This window comes from Rattus rattus, chromosome 4, assembly GCF_011064425.1.
Source record: "Rattus rattus isolate New Zealand chromosome 4, Rrattus_CSIRO_v1, whole genome shotgun sequence".
Lineage (NCBI taxonomy): Eukaryota > Metazoa > Chordata > Mammalia > Rodentia > Muridae > Rattus > Rattus rattus.
The window spans coordinates 173070910-173090742 of record NC_046157.1 but is presented as its reverse complement, the minus strand read 5'-3'; positions in this window follow the sequence as shown (position 1 = coordinate 173090742).

Below are 19833 nucleotides of genomic sequence, written 5' to 3'. Positions count from 1 at the left end.
TATTTTCAAGTGCATAATAACCAGACATTTTATATGTGTGTGTGTGTGTGTGTGTGTGTGTGTGTGTATACAAATTGGTTATATAACTGATGTGATTTTCTTGAGTTAAAGATAAAAATGTGTTCAGAAGGTAATTTAGAGCCTCTGCTGAGAGCGGAAACGTTTTTATTGAACATACACGTGGCTATTCATTCTTCTTTCAGTTGCGCCTCCTTTCTTGATGCTTTTATAGTTCATGAGCTTTTGGACCAAGCCATGCTCCACCCTTGATTTAAAGCTGGATGGATGACCCAGTGCTGTCCACTCAGATCATTCCATTTCCCCGAACTTGCTTTAGAGATCTACTAAAAGACAATGACGTTAAGTCTGGGATGTAGAGGAACTGTTGGGGAAAATAGCTGTCTAGATGCAGGCAGCCATCTTGACTCAATGAGCACAGAGATTACTGAATTAGGAAGGAAGTCCAACGGAGGGTGGGGAACAGGCACAGGGACAAACAGGCATTCTGATAGCACAGAACATACACATGGTGAAATTACGGAGTATGTCCTTGATTAACTAGTTTAAGTTGAAACTCATTTGAAACTGAAGTTGATGTGAACAATACGGGTCAAGGACAGGCTACCTACACAGTGTGTTAGCCTTCTAGCAAAACACTTGACCTGACAGAGTTTTTCATGAAATCCTTGTGAATAACATGGGGAAATGAGAAATGGATACACACACAGTCAGGTGACTTCATCAATAATGGAAGAGTCATGTCCAGGAATGCTAATTTCATGTCAGCCAGAAAGAAATTCTACAGTGGTATGCCTCAGGGTTCTCCCTGGCCCTGTCCTTTCTGACACGTGTATCAAAGGTTTGGGTGAGCACACCGAGGGTATTCCTATCAAATTCTACAACCAGTCAGATGATTGGCGCGCTGGAGAGCATGCTGGGTAACAGAGACCCAATTCTAAATCTCACCATAAGACAGAGCACTAGAATAGAATTTTAAGAACTAACATTAAAATCTTTGAATCCTATCCAAAAGCAATTATACAAATAGCTGGGCAACGCTGGGAATTTAGTTAAGTACGATTTCAAGTGGATCAGCCACGTTTTACAGCTGCTTAAATAATTAAATAAGTAGGACCACGTTGCATTACATAGGTAGGACAGAGTAGTGGCGCAGGAAGATGTCCCAGCACATCACGGGGTAAGGCTGCTAGAGGAGAGGGCCCAGAGCCAACGGAGCTAAGGCTCTCAAATATTCCTACCTTGATATCTAATGATACAGCCCCAACTTGCCAAATCATGTAAACACAGTGATTAAAAAGTACCAGTTGGAGTCGTCACCACTTCTGCTCCTACCTGCTCTTTGAATATTGTGTTTGCCCACAGAGGGAGGGCTGTTTCTCTGGGAGACAAGTTAAGTTATGCTACAAATAAAATTCAGATGAGGTGAGGAAGATGAGGCAGGTAGAAAAGGACAGAGAACATCTTAGGGTTTTTCCCAGGAAGAGTTTGCAAGTGTTTTAAGACAAAGGGCTCCAAGACGTAAGAGAATGGGAAAAGGGAAATAGAGGAGAATTTTATTTTGTTATAGCAATCAGTCAAGTATAAATACCTATTTATCCCACTTCGATAAATATGTATTTATCCTAAGTACCTGACTATCCATGAAATTAATCCCTGAATTTGTTTTTGCAAAGACATTTTATGTCTTTTCTTTCCAGCCAGGCTCTGTGCCCATTCACTTCCCCTAGCACCACAGATAAATAAAGTTTTATGGGAAAAGCACCATATTCTTAACATAGCCATAGCATGATTGGATCTAGAATTAGAAAATGTTCATCTGGGGCTGGAGAGATGGCTCAGTGGTTAAGAGCACTGATTGCGCTTCCAGAGGTCCCGAGTTCAGTTCCCAGCAACCACATGGTGGCTCACAATCTGTAACGGGGTCTGATGCCCTCTTCTGGTGTGTCTGAAGACAGTTACAGGAAATAAATGAATCTTTAAAAAATTCTTAGAAAATGTTCATCTATTAGAGTGTTAGTGGGGGGAACATGGTGATAGTAATTTTGCCCAAAGGAATGACACAAATTTTGTCATTTAAAAACAAATAACAAAATTGCCATTGTGTGTATACTATATATCGATTTACGTAAAGCATAAGAGAAAACTTAGTGGTATTATTCTGCTAAAGAAATACACAAGGCAGACTGAGTCCCAACATTGAGGGGGAAGTAAACATGGGCTCTCAACTCTAACCAAGAAGTGGTCTGCCATTGGTATCCACTGGCGAAAGAAAATTAGTTTTCCTCAAGGAGCCTCACGGGGCATATTAACCACCCTCAGGGCAGGCCTCAAACCCATCACGAACTAACTCAGTGGCATTTTCGTAGACTTATTGTGTAATTTTGCTGTGTTTTGGAATTTTGTTTTGTCTATCTCGTATGTTGCTCATTTATTTTGATTTTCATTTTTGAGTTTTTGGGATGGGTGGGTGTGGGATTCTTGGCTTGTTTGTGGGGATTTTTGTTTGTTTTTAAAAAGAGGTAGAGAAAGAACATTAAGTTGGGTGGATAAGGAGGTAGGGAGGACCTGGGAAGAATTATGGGAGAGAGGAAAACATCATCAAAATATAGTATATAAAAATGTGACTAAAAGAAAAATAACTTCTGCAGAATCATCTTCAAATTGAATTCTATTTTTAGTGAAAATCCAGAAGAGTCATTTTAGGATCATCTGATTCTAAAATTTACAGGTAATATCAAGGCCTATGTCACACCAAGACAATTTTTTTAAAATAAAGTAGAAATGACCCCCATCCTAGCAGGTATTAAGAACACAGCCCATGGCAGTGAAAAGAACAATGAAAAATGACAATTAGAAAGTAAAAATCACATTGTAGTGTACTTTGGAGTTGCTTTAAAATTCTAGAACTTCAAGGTAGAAGAGTGTGTCTTAAAAATAGACCTCCCTGGACTTCCAGGACTAAAAGCTGCTTCTGTGTGTCCCAGTTAAGGAGAAGACTCAGTGTTAGAAAGACTGCATCCTGAAGAGAGAGGGCTACAACCTTTTGTGAGTCACAAGGGCAGCAAAGGAAGAAGAGCAGCAAACTGAGAGAGGAAAAGCGTGTGGAATGCTGGAGAGGAAACAAGCCAAGCCTAGCACCACCCCATGTATGTCACACCCAAGCTGGGACAAAAGGAAAGTCAGGTGACAGGAGTCAGACAGTCCTATCCTTAAGACAGAACCACAGCCCTCAAGTGCCTCAAATCTAGCCCAGCATTTTGGTGACCTGGTCATTCCTCCTAGAAACTGTTCATCAATGGAGAGGAATCCTATTTTGTAAGTCTGCCCCACTCAGGGCAGAAATGGAGTGCCAATTTGAGAGAGACCCTATTGCTTAAGACTGAGCAACCCAGGCATCATGGTGGCACATGCTTTTAATCTCAGAAACTCTGGAGGCAGAGGCAGGTGGATCTCTGCACTGGGAGGCAGAGGCTGGAGAATCTCTGAGAGTTCCAGCCTAGACTACAAAAGTCCAGGACAGCCAGTGCTACACAGACAAACCCTGTCTTGAAAAACCAAAAGGCATATCAACTAGCCCACCAACCAACCAACCCAACCAACCCAACCAACCAACCAACCCCAACCAACCAACCCAACCCAACCAACCCAACCAACCAACCCAACCAACCAACCAACCAACCCAACCAACCCAACCAACCAACCAACCAACCCCAACCAACCAACCCAACCAACCCAACCAACAACCAACCAACCAACCCCAATCAACCAACCCAACCAACCAACCCAATCAACCAACCCAACCAACCCAACTCACCCAACCAATCAACCAACCCAAACCAACCAACCAACCCAACCAACCAACCAAACCAACCAAACCAACCAACCAACCCACCCAACCAAACAACCCAACCAACCAACCAACCAACCAACCCAACCAACCAACCAACCAACCAACCAAAAGAACTTGCCCTCCAGTTACTCAAGAACAGGGAACAACCAGGTTTAGGGAAGCCTGAACTTAATGGGTCAGTCCTAGGAGGAATTTGTGCATTAGTAAGTGATGAGGCAGAAATATGCTGCAAATTACAGACTGTGAGAAGCTTGGCTTAGGCAGTTAACTGAAAAAGGTTGGCACTGACGGAAGCCCGAAGCCTGTGGTCTGTGTATGGATCGTCATCTGAATCTGCCCGTGTCCCCTTCATCGCTACAGAGTCCAGGAACTCCAAATTGCATCCTCCCACCAGGGTGATGAACACATGGGAGATCTGAGAGCAAAATGACAGGTCTGCTGCCATCTGTATCTTAGTGTTGAGCTTCCTTACTCCAGGTCCTTCAAACACAGTTAAAAGACAACTTAAGCTAGAACAGTAGCTGCCCTGGGTGTACAGTTTGGGAAGCCTTAGGAAGATGGGAGAATCTTATTAGTCCTCAGACAGCAAAGCTAAGCATTGCCAAAAGAGGCCTCTGGTAAGCAAGGAAGGGAAGGTGCTATAGTGAAACACTCAACACCAGCATACACCATAGGAAGAAACCAACAAACAGTTCCTCTAGCCCCACCCTACACCCTGCGCATGCGCTGTCAGTCTCTGACGTCTGAGAACTCCGAAGTTGCTTTGACACTTCATCTGTAATTTTTGTTCTTTGTGATTCCTTTTTTCCTCCTTTAACTACGCTTTTAGCAATATTTTTACCTTGTCATATTTTTTAAAATTTGTATTAATTCCAATTCATACTCATCATATTTCATTCATACTTTTATTAAATTATTGGACCGTCTCTTTTTCCCCTTTCAGTTCTTCTTCCCCATTTCCCCCTCTTTTCTCCCTGTTATACTTTGAGTAGTTTTTTCCTTAATTTTTTTTTCTTTTTGGTCGTTGTTTTTTGAGAATCCGTATACTTGGGAATGAAGTATGGTCATATACATTCCCTAGTTCCCCCTATAACTGCTCCTCGTATGCCTTCCAACATTCCCTTTCCCTTCTAAGACAGTAGAGCCTCCTCCTCTAAGCATTTGTGGGGGACATGGTCCAGGGATAGAAAGCATTTTCGTATTTAGCACCATGTGGGACAGACGAGAGTGAAGTACTTGGATCCACTTAACAGAAGGAAAGCAAGCGAGATGCTGGGGTTTCGATAGACAAAGGCTTCTACAGATAAGAGTCAGAATTACAGTGTGTACCCCTCACACTCTGACAAGAATCAGAATTACGGTGTGTGCCCCACACATCCTTTAGTGTCTCCTCATCACCCCTCAAACGCGCTCTGCAACTTCATTTCCATAACCTTAGTCCTTTGAGGCAGCGTTTGTTCCAACCAATGATTCGTTCCCTGGACACGACCGTTTAGAGACTGGGGCACCTGTGACATTTTAGAGAACCCATTGTTTAGAATTTAATTTCTAAGAGTTTAGGATGAAAAAAAAAATCAGATTTATAGATGTGAAGAATATAAATTTTTTTTCCTTTCTGGTGGCCCACAATAGTTAATCAGTGACCAAGCATGAGCTGTGGACTCAGTCGAGCTGGTTTCTGTAGTATCTCTGTGAGGACATGCCTTGGCCACCGGGCTTTAACATGAGGCGTGGTGACACGGCTGTGTTATTTGTCCTATGGTAAGAACTTTGATATAACCATGTTATTAGTAATTAATTCTACCACCTCTTCCAACACTAATTATTTCCAAACAACCTTGACAGATAAAAGACCCAGTGGGCACACACACTCCTCCAGGCTCAGTAACAGGAAGGTGACATCCCAGTGGTTATTGACACTGGCGAGATTTCCACGTGAATGAAGAGATGAACTGCCAAACCAAAATTTTATTTTCTTGAAGTTATGAGCTAAGTTTGGTTTCCCAGGTTCCACAGCGTCGAAGAATCAGAATGTAGCTTGGTACCTTGATTCACCTCCTATTCTCTTCCAAGGGAGAGCACTTTAATGTTGCCAGCGGTATATCTCAGCCTTAGCGCTCCATCACCTTTCTCAAAGGGTTTGCTGTAGTTCCCTATCACCATGGTGACATTCAGACATCCCTCCAGAGACCTGAGCGCACAAGTCCTAGCGGGAGCTCATTACCCATCCAGAACCAGAGGAGCAATGCACAGATAAGTAGTTGCAAGTCAGAGAAGGGAAGGGAAAATAGTTATAAGGCCTTTTTCGGGAAGCCTTTGGAGGACTGACAATTAAGTAAACTCGGAGGAGAGTGAGATTGGATCTACGGTCAGAGACTTCATTGTGAAGGAAAGATGCATGGGAAGATGGAGTGTTTCAAGGGGCATTTCCGTGAACGTATGGGGTAACCTGTTAAAGACATAAAAAACAAAACAAAATAAAAACAAACAAATCTGGAGGCTAGGGACATGGCTCAGCAGTTAAAGAGTACTGGCTGCTCTTCCAGAGACCCGGGTTCAATTCCCTGCACCCACCTGGCTTGTTTATAACTCCAGTTCCAGGGGATCTGACACCCTCACGCAGGCACACATACAGGCAAAACACCAATGCACACAAAATAAAATTAATAATAATAACAATAATAACAACAACAACACCAAACCAAACCAACCAAACAAACAAACAAATGAAAAAAAAAACATTACAGTGAGGTAGACTTTACCTCAGAGACCCTGGAAAATCCATTTAAATATGCTGCTCTGCTTGTCTCTAAGACTTGCCCAGTCTGGAAAATCCATCTCTACTCATTGTTCCTGGGGTCCTCTATCCAAGGCACATTTTTAGAAATCACACAAAAGTGCTCGATCCATTATCTTCTGCTCACAACATACCAATAATGTCCCAAAGCACATAATTATGTCATTATTTGCAATGTGATCTTCGAATTGAACAGGTGCAGTTGGAAAGGGGGGACAGACTTGTGTGGCAGCCACAGATCTGCTCGGGGATCAACATTAAAGAAAAAAAAAAGCCTAGTTCTTCATAAACATCACCACCTGCAGACAATCAGAAGATGTACCTGACAGCAGATACTGTGCGGTTTCTCTTCTGGTACCTAAATCATTTCTTCTGAAATGAAAAAAGAAACATTGAAAAAACAATTTTCTCAATACATGATTATTCTAAACACAATGTGTCTTTTCTATTAGTATTAAATGGAATTTCTATGTATGTTTATTTTTATGCTAGACTAAATAAAAAAAAATAACCGTTGGCCTATACTCATTTTAGAGTCTCAGTAGAAATACCTAAAAGTTACATTTTAAGATTAGCAATAAAATCGATTCTAAAAATGAGAAATGATGATTAAACCTGTGAAATTTAAACCGTCAGTGTTACAGCAGTGAGTAGTATACTCTATAACTCTCAAATAGGATCTTTTTCTATTTCCTTTCTGGGAAGAGAAGCCTTGGTCCAAGGCTCAAAAAATCACTATGTGGTAGTGATGACCTTGAAGAGCAATTGCATGAAACCTCTTTGGGTGCCGAGCTAGAAGAATCTCTGTGACTAACCTGGGCTCCAGAGTCAGTTCCAGGAAAGCCTGGGCTAACACAGTCAGACCTTATCTACAAAATGTCTCTCAATTTTCACACGCAGTTTAGTGGACTGAGGGAGAATTCTAAATGTGGATTTGAAAACTATCTGACACAGCAGTATCTACTTTCAAAATTTAAAATATATTTTAGTTTATATATTATAGATTTGTATATTGACATATTTGGTATCTTTTTTTATTTGTGCCCATGCATGTGTGTGTGTGTGTGTGTGTGTGTGTGTATGTGTGTGTATGTGTGTGTATATATGTGTGCGTGTGTGTGTGTGTGTTATAGTGTGTGTGTGTGTATATGTGTGTGTGTATGTGTGTGTGTGTGTGTGTGTGTGTATGTGTGTGTGTGTGTGTGTGTGTGTGTGTGTGTGTATGTGTGTGTGTGTGTGTGTATGTGTGTGTGTGTGTGTGTGTGTGTGTGTGTGTGTGTGTATGTGTGTGTGTGTGTGTGTGTGTGTATGTGTATATATGTGTGTGTATGTATGTGTGTGTGTGTGTGTGTGTGTGTGTGTGTGGTGTGTGTGTGTGTGTGTGTATGTGTGTGTGTGTGTGTGTGTGTGTGTGTGTGTTGTGTGTATATGTGTGTATATGTGTGTGTATGTATGTGTATGTGTGCATTGTGTGTGTGTATATGTGTGTATGTATGTGTATGTGTGTGTTGTGTGTGTGTATGTGTATATGTGTATATGTGTGTGTATGTGTGTGTGTATGTGTGTGTATGTATGGGGTGTGTGTGTGTATGTCTGTGTGTGTGTCTGTGTGTGTGTGTTGGCTAATCTTTCATCATCATGACACACAAACTAGAATTATTTATAAGGAGGGAAACTCAATGGAGAAAATGACTCCATAAGATCCAGCTGTAAGGTATGTTCATTCATTCTTTCTTTTTTCCTTTCTTTCTTTCTTTCTTTCTTTCTTTCTTTCTTTCTTTCTTTCTTCCTTTCTTCCTTTCTTTCAAGATTTGTATATTATATATAAGTACACTGAAGTTGTCTTCACACACCAGAAAAGGGCATTGGATTCCATTGCAGATGGTTGTGAGGCACCATGTGGTTGCTGGGATTTGAACTCAGGACCTCTGGAAGAGCAGTCAGTGCTCGTAACCATTGAGTCATTATCTCTTCAGCCTGGCATTTTCTTGATAGTGCTTGATGGTGGCAGACCCCACTCATTGTGGGTGGTGCCATCCCTGAGCTGGTGGTCCTTGGTTCTATAAGAAACTAGACTAAGCAAACCATGATAGCAAGCCAGGAAGCAGCACCCCTCCAAGATGGCTTCCTGCCTGCTCCTGCCTCTAGGTTCCTGCCCTGTTTGAGTTCTTGTTCTGCTTTTCTTTAGTGATGAACAGGCATATGGAAGTATAAACCAAATAAACATTTTGCTGATTTTGGACATGGTGTTTTGTCACAGAAATGGAAATTCTAAGACAATATATGAGTTTAATGTTCAAAGAGAAACTGAGTGGAAACTATGAGGTTCTTGTACTGCTTAGTCCTATGTTCACCCAACTTGCTCTAACACTGACCGCAAAGACATAGCTTCTGTTGTCAGTGATCCTATGTCAACACACATTATCACTCAAAGTCTGTTACAGTAGGGCTCACTCTTGATGTTATACATTGTATGATTTGGGGCAAAGTAGACATATATTTACCAGTCAATATTCTACTGACGTCAATCTCCTTGCTACCTGCTGCAATTTGGATACAGTTTAAGTATTTTCCCAAAATCTTCCTATTTTGGAGGTTGGTCTCCAGGGAGGCTATGGAAAGCTTCTTCTGTGGGTTAGTCTAAAGTTTAGGACGTTGAAGCAGTTGATCTTGGAGGAAATTAATGTTCTCAAGGGGATTAGTTCTCATGGTAGTTTTTGGAGGAAGGCTTTTGTGAAAGAACAGGCTTGGCTACTCTACCATGGGACAGTCTTCCCTACAACGGTTTCTTTTTCTGTGCATTGCCCTGGCCAAGAAAAGCATCATTAGAGGTTGTATCCAGAAGCCTCTCTAGCTTCCACTCTCAGCATCAGCAACTGTAGGCAACACGAACCTTTTTCTTTACTTCATATCCAGAGTCAGGTATTTTGTAACAGCATCACAGATAGATACACTATCTGTGATCTACTTTTCACCTCTCCTTCCTGCCCATCAATCCACAGCAACCAATCTATGTCCGGTCTGCCTAGCCTTTCCCTCAATGCTATAACATTGGAAGCATGTGCTGTGTGGGCTTTGCAAGAGTAGCCGCTTTGACTCAGTAATACGAATTTTTATTTCCTCCGTGTTTTTCATGACTTCATAGAGCTCTGCTTTTTAGAACCTAACGGTATCTCACAGTCCAGATGCACTGCAGTTTATCAATTAATCCACTAACAAACATTCTGATTGTTTCCAGTATTGGGCAATTATGAATAAGACTGCGATAAACATTCCCGTGCAGCTCTTTGTGTGGACATAAGTTTTCAGTTAATTTGGGTAAACGCGAAGGAGCACAGTTGTTGAGTCATCTGGTAAGAGTGGTTTAGATAGTTTAGAAACTGCCAAGTTGTTAACCAAAAGAGCTCTTTGATTTGGCATTCCCACCAGCAGTAAATAAGTTCTCTCTCTTTCAAAAAAAATTGTTTATTTTTGTATGTATCTGAGTGCGTGCTGATATGCTTGCCAGTGATTTCGGAGGCCAGAAGAGGGTGCTGGACCCCTGAAGCTGGAGTTATAGGTGTTTGTGAACCACTTATGTGAATGCAGGGGTTGAACTTGCATCCTCCGGAAGAACAGAAAGTGCTCTTAATGACTGAGCTATCTCTACAGCCCCCCGGATAAGATTTCTTGCTGCTTCGTATCCTCCTAAGTATTCAGCGTTGTCAAAGCTTTGAGTTATGGCTGTAGGTAAGACAGTTGTATCTCTTCGCTATACTTCACAGCTCCCTAGAGACATATGATGTTGAACATTTCATATGCTTACTGGCCATCTGTAAATCTGCTTTGGTGAAATGTCTGTTCAGATCGTTTTCCTACGAGTAAACGAGTCGTTCACGTTCTTATTGTTTGGGTGTTTCATCGATATCTTTTTTGGGGATGCTGGGATCGCTTGGCGAACTCAAGGTCTCCCACAGCTAGGCAAGAGCCAGTCTTCCACTCAGCTCTCTCTCTAAGTCTGAGTCCTTTCTGTATTTTACCCAACGGTCCTTTATCAGATGCATCATTTGCAAATATTTTCTCAGACTTGTCTTTTCATTATCTTGACATTCTCTTTCACAGAGTCTTTAATTTTAATGAAGCTCGGGTCATCAATTATTTATTTCATGAATCGCACCATCAAAAACGTCGTCTCCATCCCCAAGGTCATCTGGGTTTTCTCTTAGGCTACCTTCTAGGAGTACAAGAGTTCTGCGTTTCCCTTTTGGGCCTGCGATTCATCTTGAGTTAATTGTGTGTGTGTGTGGAAAGTGTTAGGTCTGCGTCTCTGTGATTTTACATGTGGATTTCTAGATGTTCTAGCTTCATGTGTTCAAAGACTGTCTCTGTTACATTATAGTATATTGCTTTTGCTAATGATTAGTAGACTCTATTTGTGCGGGTCTGATTTGGGGCTTTGCATTTTGTTTTACTGGTCTGACTGTCTCCCTTCACGGATTCACACTGATTTTATTGCTGTAGACTTAAAGCTAAGTCTTGAACTACAACAATGTCCACTTTCCAACTTTGATCGTTTCGTTCAGTATTAAGTCACTAATTCTGGATTCTTGCCCCCTCCCCTGGTATAAACTTTAAATTGGTTTACTGACCTATATAAAATAACCTGCTGAGGTTTGATTAAAATTGCAATGAATCAGAATGAATTTATACATTAATTTATACAATGCCAATGTCTTGTTGCATTAAGTCTTCTTATCCATGAACATAGACAATTTTAGCATTTATTTAGTTCTTCTTTGATGATGTATTTTTGTCAGTTTCTTTTTAGTTTTCTTCATATATACCCTTTATATATCTTTCTATATTTATACTTGAATATTTGATGTTGGGGATGTTAGTATAAATGGTAACACATCTTAAAATTCAAATGCCATGCTATAATTATTGGTATAGAGAAAGACGAGCCACTTTTACACACGAACCTTATGCGATTCTCTAATCCTACAACCGTTATTGGTTCAGCACATTTTAATGCTAATGCCTTGGAATTTTCTACTCAAAGACATTTTTATTCTTGTGTTCTGCATGTATTTGCCTATTGTCCCCTTCCCTTGTCTTGTTTGTTAGGGATGTTGCATAGAGTTGAAAAGGAGTGTCACAGGAAGCATCTTTACCTTGTTTCTAATTTTTGTTGGAAAATCTTAGTTTTTCATTAGCAGTCATTATTATATATATGTATATGCATATGTATATATAACTTTTGAAATTATAATATGATTACATCACTTCCGCCTTCCGTTTCCTTCCTCTATGCACCCCTCTTGGCTCACTTTCCTCCTCATGGCTTCTTTTTTCATAAATCGTTGTTACAAACTTAATGTATATATGTATATAAATATATAATTCCTGAATATACAAATACAATCTGCCTAGTCTGTATTAACATGTATGTATGTATGCATGCATGCATGCATGCATATATGTAAAAACATGTGTGCTTTCAGGGATGACCATTTGGTATTGAATGTCCACCTGATGTACTTGTTTCCTGTGTAGGACTAACGCTCTTAACATTCCATAGATACTTGTAGTCCTTTGTATGGGGTTGGAGCCTGCATAATCCCTCATATTTATTCTACATATTTGTCCTTATATCTATAAACAAGTGTGGTCCTCACTCTTCATAAAATAAACTTTTCTTTGCAACAGATGTAGAACCATTACAGAAAACAACGAATCAAAGTTCAGGGTTGTAGAATCCAGTCCCAAAGAAGATACAACGGAACTTAGGTGCAGACCCAAGACCCAGGGGGCACTGCAAACAAGGTCGGGAGTTGGGGTAGGGGTGGGCGAACCGTTCGGACCAGAGGCTCAGAGGAGGAGTTTGCTGTAAGACTGTGTCTCCAAATATTTTCAGAAGTTATGTTCATGAAGTCTCACCAACACGATTGCCCAAGCATGAGCTAAACAAGGACAGTAAACTTTTTATATGTTTTGTTAGATGGTTTTGAGGCAGGTGAGGAAGTGGCTCTTTGGTCCTATTTTGATGGGGATTTTAAACTTTGGATGAGCTTAGGCATGTGCTAACTGTTTGGGTGGTGGTGGTATTTTTCTTTTTTTGCTTGCCTGTATGGGAGATCACTGTAGCTAACTTTCGAAGACGATTGAGCCTTACCTACCATGCCTAAACTCCCCTTATCTCTGTGTGATTCTTTCGTTTGCTGTGGGCCTTCCGGATGGTTCTATTTTGTTGTCATGGAATGTTGCTCTGGCTTTCTGATCACTCGGTGTCTTATCTGCTTTGGTTATCACAGTGAGGCCGGCTGGGTAGCTTGGGGTAGGAGGTATCCCTTCTGCTTTCACCCTCTGAAAGACATTTTGGAGAATCCGTGTAATTTATCCCTTAAATCTTCTGGTGAACTTTACCAGTGAACCGTTTTAGTCTTGCTTCTAACTGGGAAGGTTCTGAGTCCCGGATGCAATTCGTTTCGGAGACATAAGCCTCTTTCTACCATTCATTTCGTCTCGTGCGAGGCTTGGAAGGTTGTTTCAAGGTAATGATCTCTGTCATCCAGGATTGTTTGGTGCGTGAACGAAGACTTGTTCATGGTATTCCTGAACATTCCTGTTCATTTAAACCCCAACAAAATCATAATTATGACCTTTGGTTACCGATATTAGTCATTGGTGCTATTTCTCTTCTTTCTTAGTCTTTGTAGAATTTTGTCAGAATTACTGATATTTTCCAACTTTTGGTTTTCTCTGTTGATTTTTTTTCTTTCTACTTTCATTGACTTTTCATCTTTTCCTTTTTTATCTTTTTTTTTTTACCACAACTTCTTGACTCATTTTTGCCCTCAAGTTTTTCAAACTGAAAACTATGAAATCTTACAAAACAAAACCCCGCCCTTTATCCCACACCCTGGCTTCATGACTCTTTGATGGTTCTTCATTGTCTTCGGGACAATTTCCACGACCCCCGTGGAGAGAGCTCTTCCGGATTCAGTCCCATTTATCTCCTTCCCTCCTCACATCGCACTCATTAGATCTCCATTGGGAAGAGCAGAAGGCTGTTTTCCCAAGGGTTACGTAAGATTCCCACATTGATAATCCCTTGTCTAGCTCATTCTCTGCTGAATTTCAGGCCGTGTATCTTCATTTAGAGAAAGGAATGAGTAACTACCTAGTTGATCGGATGAATACATCTGCTGTATTCATACCTGTGAAAACCAGGTAACCTCACATATTCGAATGTGTTTGAAGAGTAAGTCAGCACCGAATGAGAGTTCAAGGAATTACCCATCAAGGAGAATAAACTCACCGATACATAAACCGTGTGATGGAGAATTTGGGTGCTGAGGACGTGCAATTTGCTTCCTTTCTGACAAGTGCCTACATATGATAAAATGTAATAGGTAGATATTGGAATCTCAGAATCTTTTTTTTTTTTTTAAAGTTCCAAAATTAACGCACTGGGTTTCTGGGAATCTTTCCATTAGTTTTTCCCAACGGTGACATGCCATCATCATTTGATCTGCAGTGCAAGATCAAAACCAGGAAACGCGTGTTGGTACGGAACTGCTCCACAGACTGCAGACTTCAGTTTTTGATCAGTTTTGACATGCAGTCACGAGTATATGGCCCTTGTTCTATGCGATATTATCTCGTGTATAGATAGCTATCCTACAACTGCGGCCATAGCCAAGACACAAAAGCAACACTGAGGAACTTTCCTCACGCTGCCGCCGATTTATTAGCGACAACCACCTCCACCGCTGTTCCTTGACAACTAACAGTCTTCCCTCCATCTCCATGGCTGTCATCTCAAGGGTGCTATGTAAGTGGAATTGGAAAGCATAGGACCATCTGAGGTCAGCTTTTTCCCACTTAGCACGGTGCCCTTGAGATCACTGCAAGCGTTGCACACAACGCTGTGTTCTTTAAATCATGAAATGCTAAAGAGAGACACAATGAGTCTGAAAATGTGGGAGGAGCTCCTTTTATGTAAACTTTACGGGGTCATTCATGTCTTTTCAAAAGCATTTGAATGTATTCACACTAGTAAATGATTAAAAGTATATTTTAAAGCTCAGAAGACATTAATTTTATATTGTTGGAGAAATATTAATGAAGGTCCAGGATCATTTGCAGAGATATAAGCATGGATAGCACAGTTTTAAAATCATTCCCCGCATTCCAATATATACTTTTGATTTAAAAAAATTCAAAAAGCAAACATAATTTGCCTTCGCTACACATTACTAAGGGCCAATAGCTGTTATACTGACTGTTAGTTTTGTGAAAATAAAACTCCGTTGAGGATGATTTTTGCCTTTAATTTAAAGAAAGTTTTCTTGATTTCAACTGTCTGAAATTCTTTTTCTTGTCTGTCATAACCTTTTATTATCGTTACCTATCAAGAAAAAAATGCTATGATGGTTCTCTTATTCAAATGCATTTTCAATTTTATTCATAGTTTTTAGCTACTGACAGCTGTCAGTCTCTGACAGGTAGTATTTATGATAATATACTCACAAATTGTTTGAAAGAGAAATGAGTGATTTATGCCTTGAGTTTAAGAGGTTAAATTTGATTTTATTGTAATAGGATACTTTAAGGCTGACTTAGTTTTACTGCTGTGAGCCTGCAGGAGTTATTATGCCTTATGAGGAGAAGCTTTCATCCGTGTTTAGCCAAAAGACACATCCGTTCTTAAAAGGAAGATTTTTTTTGTTCATTTTCATTTCAGGAATTAGCTCCTAAATTTTTAGGTGAACCGGCATTCTGTTAATGCCTTCTCTATGTAATGCAAATTGATACATAGAGAGGTTCCCAAGTCTATCTTAACCGGGGAACAACTTCTATCTTGATTTAAAAAAATGTCCATCTTTAACTTTGAAAACTGGAGTTTCAGGTCAGTCTAAGCCTCCTCCTGAGCCTTTTGACCTGGGTTTTCCACTCGTCCGTCTTTTCACACACCCTCCTTTATGTAGACAAACATAATTTACTAAGAAAACAGGAGAGGAAATTGCAAACTTTCTTCATATCCTTAACTTCTTAGTATCTTTGTACATCGATAAGAATAAGGAAGAATGCTGCAATGAAAACTGGGCAGCCTTAAATGGGCTTTCATATCTGGAAGAAATAAAAATGACGGTAAGCCGATTTTTTTTCCTTCGTGATAATATTTGAAAAGGGCAACTTAAGGGAAGAATGCATTTGACTCGTGACTCCACAGGCTTCAAAGGTGTGGCTGATTGGATCCACTGCTTTGAGGCCAGGCAGAACAATGGTAGAAAGGGCCTGGTTAGTCAGGGCAGTTCACTAGGCGGCAACCAGGAAGCAGAAAGAGACGAAAAGGGGGTAGGGATATGTTGAACTCTTTAAAGCCACGCCCCGCGGTTACCCTACTTAGCCAACCAGATCCCACCTTCTAATAGCCCGTTTAGTATGAACTCATCATTGAGTTAACCCGCTGATGAAATTAGGGCTCTTCTGACCCAATCACCCATCAGCATCACTCGGAACCAAAGCCAGGAGTGACGGCGGATATTTATAAGCCATAGAACAGTCCCAGAGAAGTCTGAGGACAGGCTGGAGAGGTGGCTGAATTGGTCAAGAGCTTGCCACGCAATCATGACAGCTGGAGTTTGATTCTAAGGCTGTAGAAAGGAGAAAACGGGATGTAGTGGCTCTTGCTCACCTGAGGCGGTAGAGACAGGCAGGTCTTGGTGGCTTTCCGGCCAGCTAGCCATGTCTATCTGGTGAGCTCCAGGTCAATTAGAGAGGCTGGCTCGCAAAACAAGGTAGATGGCACGCAGAATGACATCAGAGGTTGACCTCTAGTCTCCATAAACATACACACATACACCCCATAGAAATATACACACGCATATAGTCACATTCAACACACGTGCACACACACAGGAAAAATTCAAATTTAAACTAATAAATTACAATTTTCCCTTTTATTGCTGAGGATCTTATAAAAATGATAATTTCCTAGTTTCTAGAGATCAGCAATGAAGGTATTTTTCGTATCTCTTGCCATGAAGGTAAATTCTCAAAACATGTCTGAAGCCAATTTTGCAATAAGAATGAAATACCTTACCTATTTCAGATTATAATCATACTCTCCGTCCCTAATAACCACTTTAAAATGAAAATAAATATAATGTCTAATGATAATATAATGGCCTATAAATCATAAACAATTGGTATGGTCAAATGTTACACAGTAGAATTATTTTGGAAATCTATACTGGGTACCTAAGGTGGCCACATTACATTATCATGTTAATTAGCTTCTTGTCACTATGACAGACATCTGTGATAAACAGTTTAAGGGTAGGAAGAATTGTGGTTTTTTTTCTATTTTGTTTTGTTTTTAAAGATTTATTGATTATGTATAGTGTTTTGCTTGCACGTACACTTACAGGTCAGAAGAGGGCACCAGATCTCACTATGGATGGTTGTGAGCCACCATGTGGTTGCTGGGAACTGAACTCAGGACCTCTGGAAGAGCAGCCAGTGCCCTTAACCTCTGAGCCATCTCTCCAGAATTGTTTTGATCCACAGCTTCAGCTTATGGTCAATTGGCTCCATTAGACCTGTGGGTAAGGCAGATACACCATGACAGAAGAACATGACAGAGGAAGGCTGTGTACCTCATTGCAACCAGGAAGCAGAGAGGAGGAGGAGGAGGGGGGGGAAGAGGGAGGAAGAGAAGGATGAAGAAGAAGGAGGAGGAGGAGGAGAAGAAGAGGAAGAAGAAGAAGAAGAAGAAGAAGAAGAAGAAGAAGAAGAAGAAGAAGAAGAAGAAGAAGAAGAAGAAGAAGAAGAAGAAGAAGAAGAAGTGATAAAAGGTAACAAGGGCATACTTTAATGGCCTACTTCCTCTGGCTCCTGAAAGTCTAGTCATCTATAATGGTTTCATTGATGAAATCGAAGCTCTCATTATTCAATTCCTTTGAACACTACTGCAGGATCAAGCCTTCAACACTTGAGCCATTTGGAAAACATAAAGAGCTGATCTCAGTTTTTTCTTCCCCAAATGTATATACAGTGAGAGAAGAGGGTGGGTAACCACAAGAATTTTATCCTAAGTACCAATAGTGGCCATTGCTGTTGGGTATTTGTGGTTGCTATGCCTATTTTTCTCTTACGTTGCTATCCACATACATAAATCTCATGACTTATGTAAGGTTATTGATTATGATTTGATTTGATTATAGCAGTGATATTGATATGATTTTGAAGTGATAAAATATGCAATATTTTGAAATAGATTGATACAGAATATTCGAGGACAAAAACTCGAAAAAAAATGGAATTATGATACCTCATAATTCCATTGGGATAGAAATTGTGATGTCTGGTCCATTATCAATGTGTATGGTTTAAGATAGATGTACAACTTTCATTTTTACATGTATCTACAAACAACATTTTCCTCAGTATCCAATATTGTTTTGCACTCATTGTACAATATTCAGCAAAACTAATCACACACACACACACACACACACACACACACTTAAAACCACTAGAAAAAACCAGCATATTATCAAGAGTTGACGTATTCAACAAGAAGGCCTGAAGCAAGCCTTCCATACACAGAAGAACCTTGTAGATAGGCACTACAGTGTCACGATCAGGTGGATGGTTGGCTCCGTTATGAGAAAACAAGTGTGAGATTTTTTAAATATCCCCCAAGAAGATTTAGTTTCTACACACATTTTTTTCTATATCTCTGATTCATGGCATAGTAAAATAGATCTTAAATCTTTTCCCGAGAGTCTTACAACCACTCAGTCTTCCTTTCACTCCTTCCACCATGACAGGTCCTCCAACTACTGATGCCCTCATGGGTTTAGAGGGCAGTTTGACTTGTGTGTCATCAATGCTCCTCTTGCATAGATGTAAGTGTTAGTTTCTGGGTTTATGACTTAGTCCCACTGTGAAACGACTTCGATACTAATACATCATGACTCAGAATCATCATCCGATAAATGTGGGCAGTGCATATTGAAGTAAGAGATTCCTGAATTAAATTATGTCGAGTATTTATGCTGATGCTGAGTATATACCGAACGTTCCAAACTTGTTCACCGTTCCCGTTCAGTTCATTCACTATCATCTTCCCCTTCTCACAAAAATGAATAGCAACGTCTTTGCCTGTCTCTACCTGCCCGATCTCTGAGTTTTAAACATTTCTTTTTTAGCATGTTTTGGAAGATTTATGAAGGAGAGTTAGTGCATATCTCAGTGACAAAGCAGTTATCCAGCACCCACAAGACTTTATGAGTCCAATCCCCAAAACAAACAACAACAACAACAAAAAAAACAGAGAAAAAGTGAAATGAAAAATATTTATAAAGGAATTTGAAAACAGAAACATGTTACACACACACACACACAAAGGTTTAATTAATAAAGACATTTAAAAGTTTAAAGTTTTATACAAAGCTCTCTATTGTTTTCAGACTGTGACTGCTGCATCACTGATTATGATTCCATGATTTCTAAGATACATCCCAGCTTGGAGATTTCGTGAATTAGTAACATGAAATCCTCATGGAAATGGTGAGTTCTACCCTTTTTTAAAAAAAGTTCATTCATTTGTATTTCTTCTTCTCCTTTTTTTCTAGTACACTTATTTTCCTCCCTGTTTTGGACATTAGTTCGTAGATTGACCAGTGTGGAAAATACATTGGGGCAGTTCTACAAAAGGAAGAACGCTATGTAAGCTGTTTGATCTCCTTAAATACCTTCAAGCTAGTCCCATCACCTTGAACACCCCAGCTGTTCCTCCAGCATCCACTACCTACTCAAACCTTGAACCATATTTCTTGTCAATAAGTCCATCCATAAAGAAAGTATAAGTTAGTGTATCTCAATGGATGACAAGAAAGCTTTGACTAATGTCCTCTAGAAACACGTTTATAATATTAGTATTCTATTTGGCATCTACATTATTTATACCAAATCATTTATTGTGAGCATTGTAGGAGAAGAACATTGTATCCATGTGAAAGAAATATGCTCACAAAGTAAAACATTTAACTTTATACTTGTTGCCTTTTATCAGCTTTAGAGGAACAGATTGTTGATTTTTGTCATCGCTTAATTGTCGAATTGTCCGAAAACCATGGGCTTTTATTTCTCCCAAGAAAATGAAGCAGTA